Raw genomic sequence first — 18,392 nt, forward strand, 5'->3', positions numbered from 1 at the left:
TCTTAACCAAGCTGAGATGGTTGGAATGACAGAAATAGAATTCAGAATATGGATAAGAAGAAAGATTATCAACATACAGGAGTAAGTCAAAATCCAATCCCAGGAATCTAAGACATAAAATAAAATGATACAGGAGCTGACGGACAAACTGGCTATTGTAAGAAAGAACCCAATCAATCTGAGAGAGCTAAAAAGCACTATACAAATTTAATAATGCAATCACAAGTATTAGCATTAGAACTAATGCTAATCAAGCTGAGGAAAGATTTGCAGATCTTGAAGACTGGCTCTCTGAAATAACTCAGTAAGAGAAAAATAAGAAAAAACAATAAAGAGGAATAAACAAAACCTCTGAGAAATATGAGATTATCTAGAGAGACCTATGTACAACTCACTGGCATGCCTGAGAGAGAGGGAAGGAAACCAAGTAACTTGGAAAACATATTTCAAGATATCATCCATGAAAATTTTCCCAACCTTGATTGAGAGTCCAACATTCAAATTCAAGAAATGCAGAGAATCCCTGCAAAATACTACACAAGAAGACCATCCCTGAGACACAGTCATTATATTCTTCAAGGTTGTAGTGAAACCCAACAGTATGCTCTTTTTAAGAGACCCATCTTACATGCAGTGACAACCATTGGCTCAAAGTAATGGGATGGAGAAAAATCTACCAAGCAAATAGACAACAGGGAAAAGCAAGGATTGCTATTCTAATTTCAGAAAAAACAGACCTCGACAAAGATCAGAAAAGACAAAAAGGGGCATTATATAATGGTTGTATTAGACCGTTCTCATGCTGCTATGAAGAAATACCTGGAACTGGGTAATTTATAAAGAAAAGAGGTTTAATTGACTCACAGTTCTGCATGGCTGGGGAGGCCTCAGGAAACTTACAATCATGACAGAAGGCACCTCTTCACAGGGCAGCAAGAGAGAGAATGAGAGCTGAGCAGAGGGAAAAGCCCTTTATAAAACCATCACCCCCATGATTTCATTACCTCCCACCAGGTCCCTCCCATGACACATGAGGATTATGGGAACTACAATTCAAGATGCAATTTGGGCGGAGACACAGCACGGACAAACCACATCAATGGGAAAGGACTAAATTCAACAAGAAGACCTAACTATCCTAAATATAAATGCATTCAACACTGGAGCACCCAGATTTATCAAGCAAGTTCTTAGAGATTTATGAAGAGATTTAGATAACCACACAATGATAGTGGGAGACTTTAACACCCCATTGACAGTATTAGACAGTTCATCAAGGCAGAAAACTAACAAAGATATTCGGGACCTTAACCCAACACTTGATGAAAAGGACCTAATAGACATCTACAGAACTCTCCACTTAAAAACAATAGAATTTACGTTCTTGTCATCTGCATATGGCACATACTCTAAAATCGACCACACAATTGAGCATTAAATAACTCTCAGCAAATTCAAAAAAACCTGAAATCATACCAACCACATTCTCAGACAACAGTGCAATAAAAATAGGAATCAATGTTAAGGAAATTGCTCAAAACCATACAATTAAATAAAAATTAAACAACCTTGATCCTGAATGACTTCTGAGTAAATAGTGAAATTAAGGCAGAAACCAAAAAATTCTCTGAAACTAATGAGAAAAAAGATACAACATACCAGAATCTCTAGAACATGCCAAAGCAGTGTTAAGTGCAGCATCTCTGGGACACAGCCAAAACAGTGTTAAACTCCCACATCAAAAAGTTAGAAAGATCTCAAATTAACAATTTAACATCATATCCGGAAGAACTAGAGAATTAAGAGCAAATTAATCCCAAAGCTAGCAGAAGACAAGAAATAACCAAAATCAGAGCTGAACTGAAGGAAATGAAGATGCAAAAAAACATACAAAAGATCAACCAATCCAAGAGCTAGTTCCTTGAAAGAATTAATAAGCAAGACATATCACTAGCTAGACTAATAAATAAAGAGAAGATCCAAATAAACACAATCAGGAATGACAAAGGGGACATTACCATTCACCCCACAGAAATGCAAAAAACCCTCGAAGACTATTACAAACATCTCTATGCACAAAATCTAGAAAACCAAGAAGAAATGGATAAATTTCTGGAAACATATTAATGCAGTCTTCAGAAATTAAACCAGGAAGAGACTGAAATCCTAAACACACCAATAATAAATTTTGAAATTGAATCAGTAATAAAAAGCCTACCAATCAGAAAAAGCTCAGGACCATGTGGATTTACGGCCAAATTCTAATTTCTTATAAGGAAGAGCTGGTATCATTCCTCCTGAAACAACTCCAAAAATGGAGTAAGAGAGACTGCTTCATAACTCATACTATGAAGCCAGCATCATCCTGATTCCAAAACCTGACAGAGACACACACAAAAAAATAAGCTTCAGGCCAATATCCTTAATGAACATAGATGCAAAAATACTCAACAAAACACTAGCAAACTGAATCTAGCACATATCAAAAAGCTAATCAACCATGATCAAGTAGGCTTTATCCTGAGATGCAAGGTTGTTTCAACATATGGAAATCAATAAATATTATTCACCACATAAACAGAACTAAAAATAAAAACCACATGATCTTCTTAATAGGTGCAGAAAAGGTTTTCACGTTAAAAACCCTCAACAAACTAGGCACTGAAGAAACATGCTCCATAATAATAAGAGCCATCTATGAAAAATCCACAGCCAACATCATACTGAATGGGCAAAAGCTGGAAGCATTCCCCTTGAAAATCAGCATAAGACAAGGATCCTCACTCTCATCACTCCTATTCAACATAGTACTGGAAGTACTAGCTAGAGCAACCAGGCAAGAGAAAGATATAAAAGGCATCCAAATAGAAAGAGAGAAAATCACTCTCTCTCTCTTCAGAGATGATATAATTTATACCTAGGAAACCCCACCATCTCTATCCAAAAGCTTTTTAATCTAATACACAACTTAAGCAAAGTTTCAGGATACAAAATCAATGTTCAAAAATCGGTAGCATTCCTATACACCAGCAACATTCAAGCTGAGAGTCAAATCAAGAACATAATCCCATTCACAATAGCCATAATTAGAATAAAATACCTAGGAATACAGCAAACCAAGGAGGTGAAAGATCTCTACAGTGAGAATTATAAAACACTGCTCAAAGGAATCAGTGACATCAAGAAATAGAAAAACATTCCATGCTCATGGATAGGAAGAATCAATATTGTCAAAATGGCCATACTGTCCAAAGCAATCTACAGATTACATGCTATTTCTGTCAAACTAGCAATGACATTCTTCACAGAATTAGAAAAAAATAACTATTTTAAAATTTAAATTTAATTTAAAATTCATATGAAACCAAACAAGAGCCCAAATAGCCAAGGCAATCCTAAGCAGAAAGAACAAAGCTGGAGGCATTACCCTACTTCAAACTATACTACAAGACTGCAGTAACCAACACATGATGGCACTGATGTGAAAACAGACACATAAACCAATGAAAAAGAATAAAGAACACTAAAATAATGCCACATATCTACAACCATCTGATCTTCAACAAAATTGACAAAGCAAGCAATGGGGAAAGAACTCCCTATTCAATAAATGGTGCTGCGATAATTTGCTAGCCATAGGCAGAAAACTGATGAGGACTCCTTCCTTGTGCCATATGCAAAAATTAACTCAAGTGGACTAAAGACTTAAATATAAAACCAAAAACTTTTTCATAGGGTTTTTATCCCTGGAAGACAACCTAGGAAATACCATTCTGGACATAGGACCTGACAAAGACTGCGTGACAAAGATGCCAAAAGCAATTGCAACAAAAACAAAAAATAACTACTGGGACCTAATTAAACGATAGAGCTTCTGCACAGCAAAAGAAACTATCATCAGAGTAAACAGACAACCTACAGAATGGGAGAAAATATGTTTAAGCTATGCATCTGACAAAGGTCTAATATCCAAAATCTGTAAAGAACTTAAACAAATTTAAAAGCAAACAACAAATAACCCCATTAAAAAGTGGGCAATGGACATGAACAGACACTTTTCAAAAGAAGCCATTCATGTGGCCAATGAGCATGTGAAAAAATGCTCGACATCACTCATAAATAGAGAAATGCAAATCAAAACCACAGTGAGATACTACCTCACACTAGTCAGAATAGCTATTATTAAAAAGTCAAAAAATAAAAGATGCTAGTGAGACTGTGGAGAAAAAGGAATGTTTATGCACTGCTGGTGGGAATGTAAATTAGTTCAGCCATTGTGGAAGGCAGTTTGATGATTTCTCAAAGAATTTAAAAAAGAATTACCATTTGACCCAGCAATCCCATTATTGAGTGTATACCCGAGGGAATATAAATTTTTCTGTCTTAAAGATATACACACATATGTGCTCATTGCAGCACTAGTCACAACAGCAAAGACATGGAATCAACCTAAAAGCCTATCAATGGTGGACTGGATAAAGAAAACATGGTACATATACACCATGGGATACTGTGCAGCCATAAAAGAGCATAAGATCATGTCCTTTGCAGCAGCATGAATGGAGCTGGAGGCTATTATCCTAAGTGAAATAACACAAGAAGAGAAAACCAAATACTGCATGTTCTTACTTATAAATGGAAGCTAAATATTGAGTACATATGGACACAAAGAAGGGAACAGTCACCAGGGCCTACTTGAGGTTGGAGAGTAGGAGGAGGGTGAGGATCAAAAAACTACCATTGGCTACTATGGTTATTACTTGGGTGATGAAATCTGTACACCAAATCCCATAATATGCTACTTACCTATATAACAAACCTATTCATGTATCCCTGAACTTAAAATAAAAGTTAAAAAATTCAAATGAAAATTCAAAACACAAAAAAAACCCTAGAAGGACCAAGATAACTTTGGGGAAAAAATGGAGAACTTAAATGGCTGATGTAGAGATATATTTTCAAGGTAAGTAATCAAGGCATGGTGGTTTTGGTGTCAAGATAGAAAAGTGGAATAGAATTGAAAGTCCATAAAATGGACTGATAGAACAAAATGTAATCTTGGTTTTAGCAAAAATGTCTGTCACAACACCAAAAACATAATGCATAAAAGAAGAAAACATTGGTAAATTCAACACAACTAAGAGTTTCTGTTTTTCCAAAAATGTTATTAATGGATTGGAAATATAAGCCACAGATTTAGAAAAAATATTTGCAAATCCAGATCTAATAAAGGCCTTATATCTACAAATATATAAGGAACTTCCAAAACTCAACGATAAGAAAAGGAAATAACTTTTAATGAAGAGAGAAGCTCTAAACATACATTTCACAAAAGAAGAAATATAAATGGTAAACAAGCACATGAAATAATCCTAAAATATCACTAGACATCAAAGAAAAAATAAAAGCTCAATGAGCCACTCACCTAATACAGTATCTCAATTTCAAAAGACTGATCATTCCTAGTATTGGCAAGGATGTGGTGCCACTGGACCTCTCATAACAGATTGGTGGGAATGTAAAATGATACCTACAACTACTTTTTCTTTTTTTCCCCCTCACATTTTATGCTTTCTCTAGTTTTAATTGAACATTCTATATGATTCAATTTTATCTTCCTTCTTGCTGTATCATTTACAATCCTTTAAAAATATTTTTAGTAGTTTCCCTAAGCTTTACAGCACACTTTAAAATAATTTGAACTCACCTTCAAAGAATACTATACCATGTCTTGTGTAGTGTGGGAATCTCATAACAGTATTCTCAGTCCTCTCTCTCGACCTGGTGACATTGCTGTCTCTCTTATCCATACTTATGTCATGTTTATCCATACACTGTAATTAGCTATATGTTGCTACTATTACAGCTTCAAACAGCTATCTTTTAGAGCAATAAAAAAATAAGAAAAATACACAATTTTATTTTACCTTTATTTCTTTTGTGATACTCTCTCTTTCTATATGTAGTTCCAAGTTTCTGACCAGTATCATTTTCCTTCTGCCTGAAGAACTTTTAGCGTTTCTTTGAGGCAGCATCTGCAAGTGATGCATTTCCACAGGTTTTGCTTGTATAAGAAAGTAGTATTTCTTCTTTGGTTTTGGAGGATACTTTCACTGGATATAATTTTCTTTTCAAGACTTTCTCTTTGTCTTTTACAGTGTAAATATGATTTTTTTTTTTTTTCTGCTAGGTGTGATGGGTCACACTCATAATCCCAGCAGTTTGGGAGACCAAGGCAGGCAGATTGCTTGAGCCCAGGAGATTAAGACTTGGGAAACATGGAAAAAACCCATCTCTACCAAAAGAAAAAAAAATTAGCCAGGTCTGGTGGTGCACAGCTGCTCAGGAGGCTGATGTGGGAGGATCACCTGAGCCCCAGGAGGTCTAGGCTGCACTGAGCCACGATCATGCCACTGCACTCCATCCTGGTTGACAGAGCAAGACTCTTAAAAAAAAAAAAAAAAAAAAAATCCTTAGTTGAATTTTTGTTGTTTTTTGGTTTGTTGGTTTGAAGTATTTATTCTCCTTGGGTTTTCTGAGCTTGCTAAATCTGGTTTGGTATGTGCCATTAATTGTGAAAATTTCTCACTCACTATTATTTCAAATACTATAGTCCTTTCCTCATTCAGAATTCACTTGTGCCATTTTGGGAACAGTGTTGAAAGGAAGGAGAGTCAACTAATATGTGAGGATCTGTCTATAAAAATGCGTAGTTATGTGGCTGGCTCAGGGTGACCCCTCTGCCTGCTGAAAGTACAGGTGTCCTGACTGATCCTGTCACTGGCCATTTCAAAGTGTTGCCTCTATCATACAGTATATTCAAAATTCCTCAGGCAGGCTGCTGAGCATCCTTTATACAATCTCAGATGTTAGAAAGTCTGATGTTGGAGGTCTCTTGGATTCCCTTACCAGGCTGTTATAAACCTCCCAGAGTCTTCTCAAAATTAGGGGAAACATGCCAGTGGTCCACCACTTATTACTTATCTGGCTGTGGTCAAGTGTCTTGTCCTCTCTTGCGCCTCAGTTATGGCAATAGGCATAATTTAGAACTAAAGAATGTTTCTTTATTGTTTTCAACTGTGACCTATTTCTAGAATAATCTAACATTTCCTGCTAACCCGTAGCAGAGGGCACATCAGAAAAAAGGTGTATTATGAGTCCTTCACACATCACTGTTAAGAACAGAGAATATTAAAAATTGCTTTGCAGAGTTAGCTCAGCATAACATTTGGATTTTTAGTACTTCTGAGAAAGAAAAAGCATGTCAGCCTCATCGGCACTAGCATACGATTGAGGAGATCATTCTAGTCTGCACTACCAGAATTTAGAGGTGAAGAGCATGGGTTCTAAGCTGGATCACCTGGAATTAAATCCTGTTCCACTACTTACTGTTTGTCCCTATCAAACAAGTTAAATTCTCCATGTTTCTTTTTCCCCATGTACATAGTTAGTAAAGGTAAATTAATCATAAAGTTTTGGAGATTATTTTAAAAGTAATTCATGTAAAATGATTAGAAAAATATCTGACACACAGAAAATATTAAATAATAGCTTTTTCAACATTGAAAAAATCTAAGGATATTAAATATCTTCACTAATTACAGAGAACATCTCAACAATGACCTGGTGGACAAATTAAATACATAATTTATGAGAATCGTGGAACAATTTAAGAGTAGGCAGTGACATCTGCATGGCATTGAATTTTATACTAAAAAGGGGGCTTATTTATTTAGAATAAATAACTACTTTTTCTGGTTAAGCATTGAAAAGGACAGCTAATATTGTGAGTTACAGTACATTATGAGTTATAAAAAGCTAAACAAATTACTAATTGCAGTTGATTACTATATATTACTAATTTGAAATTTATTCTAAGTAGTTGTTCCTGAGATTACACATCAAATACATGTGAAAATCATATTTGAACTTTAGAATAACTTAACTTACATATTGTAAGATGAAAGGTTTAGTTTCTAATTAAAGCAAATTTGGTTTTGTAAGAGTAATATGTAAAACACTGCCCTGGCCCGGTGCGGTGGCTCACGCCTGTAATCGCAACACTTTAGGAGGCCAAGGTGGGCAGATCCCTTGCGGTCAGGAGTTCGAGACAAGCCTGGCCAACATGGTGAAACTCTTTCTGTATTAAAAATACAGGCCAGCCGCGGTGGCTCACGCCTGTAATCCCAGCACTTTGGGAGGCCGAGGCGGGCGGATCACCTGAGGTCCAGAGTTCGATACCAGCCTGACCAACATGGAGAAACCCGTCTCTACTAAAAATACAAAATTAGCCGGGCGTGGTGGCGCATGCCTGTAATCCCAGCTACTCCGGAGGCTGAGGCAGGAGAAAGGCTTGAACCTGGGAGGCGGAGGTTGCTGTGAGCCGAGATCGCGCCATTGCACTCCAGTCTGGGCAACAAGAGCGAAACTCCGTCTCAAAAAAAAAAAAAAATACAAAAATTAGCCGGACGTGGTGGTGGGCACCTGTAATCCTAGCTACTCAGGAAGCTGAGGCAGGAGAATCGCTTGAACCCGGGAGGTGGAGGTCGCAGTGAGCTAAGATGGCGCCACTGCACTCCGGCCTGGGCGATGGAGCGAGACTCCGTCTCAAAACAAAAACAAAAACAAACAAAACAAACACTGCCCTACATTAACTATGAGAATTACAGAGAAACTTAATTTTCTACAAATATTTAAAAGAAAGGAAGGGAAGAAAGGAAGGAGAAAAAAAGGAAAGAATACTGAGTAGAACATTTTTACTTAAACTCTGTCTTGATAATCTCTAAGCCAGCAGTAGAACTTATTGGCTTCAATGTATTATTACATTCACTTATTTTTACCCATTAAATATTTATTAATCATGTCTGTGGAGTTAACATTTGGTTACCAATCCATTAGATTTAGTCCATGCTGCTCTTCATGATCCTTCACTGTTGCACATTTAAAGAAACAGCAGGCAAGATAATCTCGTCAGAGTCTATCCACAAGACAAAATCGATCAAATGCAGGCCAACTCCCCACAGTTTGTTTTCTTTTTCTTTCTTTTTTTTTTTTTTAATCCTGAAAGAGATTAATTGTGTCTAAATTTCTTTCTGGTCTCCTGATGCTGAGAAATAGGAGAAAAATAGTGGTGTTTTTGTTTCATTTCGTTTTGTTTTGGCGTGAAAATATTTGAAGATATGTGAAACTCCCCATTTTCCTTTTATAACAAATTTTGGATTATAAAAGCATAGCTTACCCAATATCTTCACATTAAACACATATTTGGTCAACCAATCAAGAGTATGAAATGTACCAAACTGGTTAAATATTATCTCAAATCTGAAATTGTTGACATCCTAAAAATGTTTTCTGACTAATTAATTAAATTATGTTTAACAATGGAGCTTAAAAAAACAAGGTTCCATTTTGATTATTAGTGTTAATTAACACAATATAAATTAAAATACAAATTCAATTAAATCTAAAGAAAACTTCATCTTTAATCTCCATATAGCAATGAATTCAAGATATTTTTCTTTATGGAACATATATTATTTTCAATATATTTTACAAGTTCAAATACTTTCTAAATCAGACTCCATCACACAGAATTAACCTTGTAATCCTGGCTAGGGACAGCTAACTCAATTACAGAACTGAATCAAGTAACCTAAACGAAAGAAGAAACCCTTTGTTTTAGAGAAGAAAGGTGATTTCTCCCTTTGAGTGAAGCAGCAGCTTCTCAGCTCTAAATAATTGTTGTGTGAGGCTATAAGAATGTCAGAATATGGAATGTAGATAAATCTTCACGTTTTCATAAGAAACTGGAAACAGAGAACTTTCCTGCTTTTTAATGTTGGCAATAATTCTAAAGAATTTTAATTATGATTCAGAACAAACAAAATATCTCTGAAGGCCAAATTAAACCAGCTGGTGACCAGTTGGTGAGTCCACACCGACATTCAACATATCTTCCTGCCTCTGAAGGTGCTCATAACCTCCTCTCAGTTGAGAATACACTTTCCACTCAGATTGCCACATATGAATCTGCCCAGATAAACATCTACTGTCTGCAAGAGCTCTTTCTCATGTGTTAAAAATGGAAACAATGCCTGCTTCCTCAGAGTTTGTCCTCACTTCCCCTGTGCTTGCTACCACTCTTATCACATATCTTGAAAATAATTGTGTCTTATATCTATGCTGATTTGAAAGCCAGAAAGGTAGGAATGATTCTTATAAAATTTAATATCTACACTCATTTAGTACAATATCTTGCACATAATAAAGGTTAAGGCATAAAGAAGGAATGAATTCTAGCATTTGTCTTTTTGAAATGAGCTAATACAGAGTGGTGAATGTCAAATAGAAACATAATAATTTCTAACTTTTTAAAGCATAATTGCATAATATAAAGGACATATTTTTAACATCACCTGAATTGGGGGGATAAGATATTGAGGCAATGGGGCATAGGTAAGCAGAGACAAATAGAAATCTAGGCCTGGTCCATTTTTAACAACTGCCAGTAACAGTTCTAAGAATAATCCAGTAACAGTTCTAAGAATAATCCTTTAAATTAATACTTTATAAATTATAATGCCTAAAATGATTTTAAAAAGCAAATTTTTCAAACTAAAATTTGAAATGATGGAAATATATTGTAATACAAATTATATGGCTTTATATAACTAGATTGTATTCAAATAGCAGTCTAAAATGGCTCATTACCTTTCTGTGAATTATTTGGTATTGAACTTCAGTTAGACAATGACACTGGTTCATTTCTTAAGCTCTGAATTATGGAAAAACCTTTATTGAAGAAGAGTCCTACCTCTAACCTTTCCCATTGTGCTATATTTTAAACCTAACACAAAGAACGAAAGTAACAAGATGCAAGAATAGGCACTAAAATCCCCTCTAAAGAGGAAATACATAGTGTGGTTTTTATTTTTTATTTATTTATATTTTTATTTTTTTGAGACGGAGTCTTGCTCTGTTGCTCAGGCTGGAGTGCAATGGCACGATCTCGGCTAGCTGCTAGCCCCGCCTCCTGGGTTCGCGCCATTCTCCTGCCTCAGCCTCCCGAGTAGCTGGGACCACAGGCACCCGCCACCATGCCCGGCTAATTTTTTGTATTTTTAGTACAGATAGGGCTTCACCGTGTTAGCCAGGATGGTCTTGATCCTGACCTTGTGATCCGCCCGCCTCGGCCTCCCAAAGTGCTGGGATTACAAGCGTGAGCCACCGCGCCCGGCCAGTGTGGTTTTTATTAATAATTATAAATTTATTTAAAAAACTAACAGTAGCACAATACATTTAGTAACTACATTTGGAGTTCATTTATGGAAGTGAATGTCTCCAACAACTCATAGGAAATAAACCTTGACAAGCTATATTATTAGTGCAGCAAGCTCTTAAAAAATACATTTCAAGGTAATCTTTAGACTAGACAATGGCAAAATTCTAATGTTTAGTTAGAACAACAATATTTCTTAATTTTAGATAGAATGATATAGTTTACAAAGTATTTCTCATATATTACCTCACTTGATAAATACTATTTGGTAAGGAGAAAAGGCAAAAGCTGATATTCATTTTAGAATGGAATGAAAAAATAGATGACTTGGTGAATTTTGACTATTAGCAAGTACTGGAGACAGGGCTAGACCCCAGGTCTCCTGATAGTATCTTTCAGATTTCCATTAAACCCTTTAGCTTGCCACAGGTTTAGAGTTCAATCATAGAGTACATTAATATACCTTTGCAGCAAGAGTAGGGGTTTATCTAATTCTCTTTTTTAAATTACATACAATTTTACTAAAACTACTGAACAAAAATTAAAATTCATTTCTGCATAATACGACCTGGATGGAGCATTTGTTAGTATTTTGTTGGCATTGACTCTAACTCTTTCCTAAGGGTTCCAGGTTTCTATTGAAGAAGGGAAACTGAATCTTCTCAGCTCCATTTTTGGAGCAAGTTACTTGGGTTAATCCAATCAAGACTTCTTTTTCCTGTTTCCTTCTACCCTGAGTATAACTAGACAAAACTGTAGCCCTAGAAGCATTGGTCTCCACCTAAAATGAAGCCAGTATCTTTTAAGGTAAATCACAGAGATAGAAATGAGGCTTTTAGTGACGTCATTGAGCCACTAGATCAGGCTTTGCATGATCTGCTTCTGTTACAAGAGCCAGTAAATCAGGCAAGTTCAAGCTGGCTTTTTAGTTATTGCCAACTGTAAACATTCTAATTGTTGATGAATTTATCAGTTCTAAGCTGAAAGTACTTCCAGTCTCCTCAGTGTTTAAAAGAAATCACTGTCAGAGATATGACCCAAATCCTCCATACTGCTGTCAGTGAACTTACTTTGCTCACTGAACTTTTTTTATGTACAGAACCCTGTTCAAGGCCTGATTTCTTGTTGAATCCTCAGTGAAGCCAACGACTGGCTATCATCTCTGTTGAAGGAATCTTTGCTTACTTTTTAATTCATACTATAGTATCAGTTCTTCCAACTCAATAATCTCAATCTTTTGGCTTTTCTCACAGGACTTATTTTTAAGACTTTTAACTTACCTCTATGGGTGACTTTGATTTCTCCTTAATGAATCCACATCATTATTAAGCGACCCCTAGAAACTGACAAAATACAAATCTTGAAATCTATGAAATATTTTGCACAACATAAATTGGAAAAATCTATACATGTTTAAGAATATACCCTTCTTGTTATGAAACTTGTTTTTCTGATATTACACTATCTGAAAGAAAGTTTCTCTGCATTTATTTTATAGAACACTTCTCACTCGTAGCTTTTGTTTAAAATAATAATGATTGGCTCTTAAATTGCAAGAAATAATGTCTTTGAGCATTGTTTCTTATTTATTCATTTTTTAAAATCTTCCTTCCACATTTTTCATAATGTATTTCTTAATAGATACGCAATAAATAATTTTTAAATGAATCACCAAATTTTCTTAATGGTGATCACTTTCATCATTACAGGGTAAGCAAAACAATATTTTTGGTAAATAATACAGGACTGGTAAACATTTTTAATATTAATTCATGATGTGTCAATGAGTACCTATCCTTTAGTGGAGCTATTAACAGCAATAATAAATATTAATGATAGCCACCACTTATTGGAAACTTATGATGAGCCAGGCACTATTCTAAATTATTTACCTGATTAATTATTCACTTAACACCTATAATTACTCTATGAGGGACACATTATCATTTTACCCATTTCACAGAGAAGGAAACAAAGTACCTTAAGTTTCTATATAAAACTATTTAAGACTCTTGAATAGGGGTTATACAACTAATAATTTGCCATGCCAAGATTCAAATCCTGGCAGTCTAGCAAAATGAGATATCCCATAGAATCTGGGAGCATACACAATTGGCATCCTATAGGAAGTACAGAAGACTGCAGAAAAAATAAAAAGAATATAAAATGCAGGCAAATAACTACCTGCAAAATTTATTCTATGCTGTACTGTTCTGCCTCCTTTTCATATCTCCAACAATTTCCTGACTCTAACAACATGTAGTTTTCTGCTACCACTCTCTGAGAAGTTATCAATATCATCTGTGGTTTTACATGTTCCTGGCTTATAAACTATCTTTTCTATCCCCTAACGTGTGGATTTTTTTCCTCTTTATGGCTCAACTTATCTGGTAATCTGGCAGACTTGAACGTCCTGGTAGCCTGACATTCCCATCTTCCTGATTCATGACTGGCTGCTTGAGAGGGAGTTTTATAAAAGTAACACCATCAGTTATCTTAGTGGCCTCCAGAGTCCAAACTACAGGACTTTGGGTTAGCTCCAGTTTTCAGGATTCTTGATGTATGGCATTTGAAATTTACCATGTAGTTATCAACTGTCCAGAAAAGTCGCCAAGAGTGGTAATTTAAGATGGCTCTTCCTTCTCTTTCCAGAGCTAAATTGAAGTAAAGAAATAAGTCCTCAGAATAAGGAAAAGTGGAAATGAATATAGAACCAATAGTTATCAAGTGATTATTATTCGATAGAAACTAGGTATTTTTCTCGTTGAAGAGCAGAATAATCTGACCATCTTGGGGTAACCTGGTTATCAGAAAGTAAGTATGGATCAGAGTTCATCGCTTTGCCCAGTTTTTCACAGGACTTCCCAGAGTTACTCCAATACTTTTAAATGAGGCTTGGAGAGGAGGGAGTTTACAACCAGGGCATAACTCAAGTCCAGGCTTAACTGGCAATCAGGTCCTAACTATAATCCAGAACTTCAAGTTGCCTCTCCTATTTGTTATCACATCAATTTGAAAGAGAATAGAAAACTTTAAGTTTATATTCTACCTATCCTAAAATTCAGTATAATTATGCTTTGTTACAACTTACCACAAATAGATTTTCACCTAATTATCTTAAGAATGTTATTACTGACTATAATTGTATGGCTCTGTTGCAATGTTATTTAGATACTTGGCTCCAAATTCTGGAATGAATGAACAGGAAAACAAATGACCTAACCGAGAACATAATTTAGTTTATTTGGCTGTTGATAAGGGGCTTATATTTTTATAGCTGTTGGAATTTCATTGTCAGTACATTTATCCAATAGCTGTGCTTTTAATATCTAGGTGGTATATGATCACAAGTGTGTCTTCAAAAGAACACTCTATTAAGAATACCACTAATGCAACTATCAACTTTTTAAATGATTGATGCTTAGCCGACCTTTCAATGCTTTATCTCAGAACTTCTAAGAATATAAAATGACTAGATTCTTAATACAAGGCTACAATCACACAGCTATTACCATGTGGAATAACAGTCAGAGTCAATCAAATAGTGATCTATGATTGTGCTAACAATAACATGGATACTAAGATATACCCATGTAGCCAACTGGCAGGCTAGAAAGCAAAAGCAAAAAAAATTAAACAAAACAAAGTTTGGGGTTAAAAACATCAGAGAAAAAAATTCTGTTTGCTCAAATGTTTCCCTTGCATATAAATTGCCATTATTAACACAATTTTTTCTTTAAAGTCAAGAAATTTTTTCTTCCTACGTAATTTTACTCACACCTCTTTGATTATATGCTCTAAGATAAAGAGCATAGTTGCCAGTAGAGGCTTAGGGATTTTATAAACATCAATCAATGTCACAGCTAGAAGTAGATAAATCAAAAGATATAGCAATAAAACCTAAAGTGTCTTCATTCTGACACTAGTCAGTTATTTCATTAAGGAACATTTTAGATTAAAAATGAAATGCACTTATCAGAGTAGTAAATCTTTGTCAGAGCAGAAAGGTTTATGTTAACTATCTGGGGTAAAATAAGAGAAAAAAGAGAAAAGATGACATTCCTTTAATATCTCATATAAAAAGGGATTTTAATCGTAACCCTAATTCCTGCTTTTTCTCCTTCAGTCTAAATGAGCACAGCTCTTGGGCTCCGGAAATTCTGGTGAGCTGAGAGAGACAACCCATAAGGAGTTAGGAGTCTCAAGTGCCTGTTGATTGGAAGCAGGTGCAGCAGTGTGCTCTCTATTAACCTACTCTTAGGCCCCAGCTTCATTCCATGTGTTCTAATGCAAGGGGTGAGGTGAGGGATAGGGAGTTCTGGGTTCTTTTCTTCTGAGAGAAGGATTATTAATGCAGAAGCCACAGGATATGGAAGAGTAGCTGTATTAGTTCATTCTCACACAGCTATGAATAACTACCTGAGACTGGGTAATTCATAAAGAAAAGATGTTTAATTGACTCAAAGTCTGCATGGCTGGGGAGGCCTCAGGAAACTTACAATTATGGCAGAAGGGGAAGGGGAAGTGAGCACATCTTCACATGTGGGAGCAGGAGAGAGTGCAAGCGAGTGAAGGGGGAAGTGCCACACTTTTAAACCACCAAATCTCGTGAGAACTCACTATCACGAGAACAACATGGGGGAAATCTGCCCCCAGGATCCACTCACCTCCCACCAGGCCCCTCCACTGACACGTGGGGATTACAATTCAACATGAGATTTGGGCGGGGACGCAGAACCAAACAATATTAGTAGCCATATAAATTGGGGGAAGCTGAAAAAAAGAGGCCCTAAAGAGGATACCCCATGAGAACAATAGTGCTTTTTAGTTATTTGTCTCCCCTACTCCAAGTTCAAAACCCCAGAACCTGGCTCAGTTGTATTCTTTTTTTTTTTTTGAGACAGAGTCTCGCTGTCGCCCAGGCTGGAGTGCAGTGGCGTGATCTCGGCTCACTGCAGGCTCCGCCCCCTGGGGTTCACGCCATTCTCTTGCCTCAGCCTCCCGAGTAACTAGGACTACAGGCGCCCGCCACCTCGCCCGGCTAATTTTTTGTATTTTTAGTAGAGACGGGGTTTCACCGTGTTAGCCAGGATGGTCTCGATCTCCTGACCTCGTGATCCGCCCGCCTCAGCCTCCCAAAGTGCTGGGATTACAGGTGTGACCCACCGTGCCCAGCCTCAGTTGTATTCTTGACTCATATCAGAAACTGAATAAGTGGAAGGATTCTGGAGCTCTCCAAAGTAGTTTAATATATTATTAAAGTTTCCTACACCTACCTCTGAGGTCCTGAGCCCAGACAGCATGTGTTTGTGGTTGAAAATCACAAACACACTGCAGTTTCTAGCAACGAAATAATACTCTCCATGGAGTTTCTAGATTCCTTAAGGGTCCCTCCATCAGTTCCTCTGCCTCTTGGAATCTATATAGCTCAGGGTTACTCCTACCATTGCCTCAAGAAGGTAAGATCCACGAAGAAAACTGAGATGGTATCTCTTAGAATGCTTTCTTAAAATTGTTTTAGTTTTAAAATTGCAATATTGATGCAAGAAAGCAAGCCAGGGTCATACTACAGGGCATTACAGGCATACCTTGTTTTATTGTGCTTCTTGTGGGAAGACTTTGTTGAGCACATCTACCCCTACCATTTTTCCAACAGCATGTGCTCATTTCGTGTCTCTAAGTGTTCACCTTGAGTGGATGAAGAGTTGCTTCTTATGAATGAGCAAAGAAAGTGGTTTCTTTGGATAGCTCTACTCCCAGTGAAGATGCTGTGAACATTGTTAAAATAACAACAAGGAATTTAGTATGTTCCATAAATTTATTTGATAAAGCAGTAGCAGGGTTTGAGAGGACTGACTCTAATTTTAAAAGAAATTCTACTGTGGGTAAAATGCTGTCAAACAGCATTATGTACCAGAAAGAAATCTTTCATGAAAATAAGAACCTAATTGACCTGGCAAATTTCAATGTGCTATCTTAAGTTTCCACAGCCACACCAACCTTCAGCAACCAGCACCCTGATCAGTCAGCAACCATCAACATAAAAGCACAACCCTCTGCCAGCAAAAAGAGTACGATACTGAAAGCTCAGATGATTGATAGCATTTTATAACAGTAAAATATTTTTAATTAAGATATGTACTTTTGTGTTCTAGATATAATGGTATTGCACAGTTTAAAAACTATAGTATAGGGTAAGCATAACTTTTTTTTTTTTTTTTTTTTGAGATGGAGTCTCGCTCTGTTGCCCAGGCTGGAGGGCAGTGGTGCGATCTTGGCTCACTGCAAGCTCCATCTCCCGGGTTCACGCCATTCTCCTGCCTCAGCCTCTGGAGTAGCTGGGACTACAGGCGCCCGCCACCACGCCCAGCTAATTTTTTTTGTATTTTTAGTAGAGACGGGGTTTCACCGTGTTAGCCCGGATGGTCTTGATCTCCTGGCCTCGTGATCCGCCCGCCTTGGCCTCCCGAAGTGCTGGGATTACAGGCATGAGCCACCGCGCCCGGCCGGGTAAGCATAACTTTTATATGCACTGGAAAACCAAAAAATTTGTGTGGATTTCTTTATTGCAATGTTCACTTTATTGCAGTGGTCTAGAACTGAATCTGCAATATTTCTGAGGTCTGTTTGTAGCCCAGATCACTGTCTATGAACTCTTCGCTCAGTGTGAGCTTTCTGATTCCTCAGGACATTATGTGAAATATTTTAAATATAATCTTTGCCTAAAACAGAAGTTACTATGGAGACTCCACCATTTTCTTAGCTGAAATATGCTAACACCTTTATAAAACTAACAAATTCTCACATATCCTCTCTCCCCAAAAGGTGAAAAAAATTTGTTAATCCTCCAAAAGTAGCTAACTCAGAGGCATATCTGGATAATGTAGCATATTTCTGTTGCCTGGACATTGGTTTTTCATTTACCTTAGAGGAGTACACATCCTTTGGCAAATGAACTGAAGATCCCAAATTTACCTAAGTTAATGCTGAATTAGATAATTCCTTATGTCATACTTAATTCCCAAATGTATCCATGTTTTCATAAGCTCCTTAAACTATCATAAAGCTTAAATATCAAGAAGAAAACATTATGAAACAGAATAAAATGATTTTA

General features: G+C 36.5%; 1 long non-coding RNA gene across 1 annotated transcript in view; it reads right to left on the bottom strand.

Annotated features, from left to right (window-relative positions):
* Positions 1-5,389: 5,389 nt before the first annotated feature.
* The window catches only part of LOC134728741 (uncharacterized), a 74,373-nt gene continuing 61,370 nt past the window's right edge, over positions 5,390-18,392 (bottom strand). The window contains exons 3-4 of the long non-coding RNA XR_010109525.1: positions 12,559-12,621; positions 5,390-9,060 (exon numbers count right to left, since the gene is read on the bottom strand). This is a non-coding gene — a long non-coding RNA (uncharacterized LOC134728741). The remainder of the gene's footprint in view (positions 9,061-12,558; positions 12,622-18,392) is intronic.

This window comes from Pan paniscus, chromosome 13, assembly GCF_029289425.2.
Source record: "Pan paniscus chromosome 13, NHGRI_mPanPan1-v2.0_pri, whole genome shotgun sequence".
Taxonomy (NCBI): domain Eukaryota; kingdom Metazoa; phylum Chordata; class Mammalia; order Primates; family Hominidae; genus Pan; species Pan paniscus.